Genomic DNA, 202 nt, shown 5'->3' on the forward strand with positions numbered 1-202 from the left:
AATCAACCGCAACTAAGATATACACGTTCCCACAAGACGATGGAAAAGGTCCCATAAAGTCTATGCCCCAAACATCAAAAGGTTCCACTTCTATAATATAATTCTGAGGCATCTCATGGCGTCTAGAAATGTTACTTGTGCGCTGGCAAGAATCACATGAGGCGACATACCTATGGACATCCTTGAACATCGTAGGCCAATA

This window comes from Tarenaya hassleriana, unplaced genomic scaffold, assembly GCF_000463585.1.
Source record: "Tarenaya hassleriana unplaced genomic scaffold, ASM46358v1 Cleome309, whole genome shotgun sequence".
In the NCBI taxonomy this organism is placed as follows: Eukaryota; Viridiplantae; Streptophyta; class Magnoliopsida; order Brassicales; family Cleomaceae; genus Tarenaya; species Tarenaya hassleriana.